At 38.0% G+C, this 1,760-nt stretch overlaps 1 pseudogene; it reads right to left on the bottom strand.

Moving 5' to 3' along the window:
• Positions 1-587: 587 nt before the first annotated feature.
• LOC126081812 (peptidyl-prolyl cis-trans isomerase A-like) lies at positions 588-1,249 on the bottom strand (annotated as a pseudogene).
• Between the last annotated feature and the right edge of the window lie 511 nt (positions 1,250-1,760).

The following is a 1,760-nucleotide window of genomic DNA, read 5'->3' as shown; positions in this document are numbered from 1 at the left end:
GAAAGTCAACTGTTTGTTGTTATTTCATTTTAGTTTAATGCCTGATTGTAAATTCCAAAATCAATCTCAGCATGAAAGTCACCTTTTTTGTAAAGGCCTCTGGGAATAAGTCCAGGGAATCCCCTTATCTGAAGTGAAAATATCTAAAATCTACTCAGTTAATGTGCCTTTAATTCTAACAATTTATTCTATGCCCAAAGAGTAGAGTGGAGTCTCAAGTTAAACTAACTTAATAACAAGAAAACATGCCCATATAAAAACGTTTGATTATGCCACATAAGTTTAAAAGAGACACGTTTAAAAACAGCTTTATTTAAGTATAACATCATGCAATAAACTGTACGTAATTAAATTGAATGATTTGTTTTTTTTGTTTGTTTAATTTTTATTTAATTATCATAAACTTAACTATGCAATCCAGCTATACTTGGAGGAGGATAAGTAAAAATATGGAACCTAAAAAACTGCAGCAAGAACACAAAGATTACAGGATATTGCAAGTAGTCTGGGTGTGGAAGGGTGCTTTCCCCAGCTATAGGAGAAACGGTCTGATGGTTAAGACAAACATGAAATACTGATGCAAATTATTAGAGTTGTCCACAGTTGGCAATGGTGATCCTCTTGCTGGTCTTACCTTTCCTATACCCAAAACACTCCTTAATGTTCAACCTTCTTTCACCTTGCCAAAGGCCACATGCTTGCCATTCAACCACCCAGTCTTGGCAGTGCAGATACAAAACTGGCAACCATTTTATTGGGCCCAGCATTCACCGGGCAAGATGCCAGGACTCATACGCATCAGGATAAAGTTTTCATCATCAAATTTCTCCCTGTAGATGGACTTGCCACCAGTGTCTTTACAGCATGTGAAGTCACCACCCTGGCATATTGGAAAAAAACAAACAAACCATTGCTGTTGAGTCAATTCCAACTCACAGCAACCTTGTAGGACAAAGTAAGACTGCCTCATAGGGTTTCCAAGGCTGTAATTTTTATGGAAGGATACTGCCACATCTTTCTCCTACTGAGCAGCTGGTGGGTTAGAATTGCCGGCCTTCTCATTAGCGGATGAGTATTTAACCAACATTTCTGTGAAAGCAGAAACCTTTATAACCAAATCTTTCTCCCCAATGCTCAGAGCGTGAAAGCTCTCTGCTGTCTTTGAGACTTTGAAAACAGCTTGAAGGAGACACATCCCCAGGAGTTAGGAGTTCAGGGCAATGTCAAAATACATGGTGGGGTTGACCATGGCTGGGCGTAGTGGGGCTGGACGAAGCTTCTGATCTGGGCAATAGTGGGGGCAAAGTGGCCAACTGGATGTTTTTACATATGCATATACCTTTGAAGTCATGGCCATAAATAAAGAACATTAACATATCCAACTTCAAAAGTTTCTTCATGCCAATTTTTTGCTTTAACTTGTCACAGTCTGCTTTGAAGTAAAATTATACAGTTCAGTGTATAGTATAACAATCTTACAACTTTCTCCCCTCCTGAAATATATGCTATTGTAACACAATTTTTTATGGCCCATGTGGTTAGAGGTTTATAAATTTTGTTGAAAGAATGTGTACTCTGTGATTGTTGGTTGAGATGCCTTATGAAGGTCAATCATGGTAAGTTGGTTGTTAAGCAGGGTTTCCTCTCTACATGTTCTGTCACTTACTGAAAGAGATACTGAAATGTTTTGCTATGATTTTGTATTGTCTGTCTTTGCATTTCTGTCAGTTTTTGCTTCATGAGAATATATATTATTTGCA

Source organism: Elephas maximus, chromosome 8 (genome assembly GCF_024166365.1).
Source record: "Elephas maximus indicus isolate mEleMax1 chromosome 8, mEleMax1 primary haplotype, whole genome shotgun sequence".
NCBI classification, from domain to species: domain Eukaryota; kingdom Metazoa; phylum Chordata; class Mammalia; order Proboscidea; family Elephantidae; genus Elephas; species Elephas maximus.
This window is presented reverse-complemented; position numbering and strand designations above follow the sequence as displayed.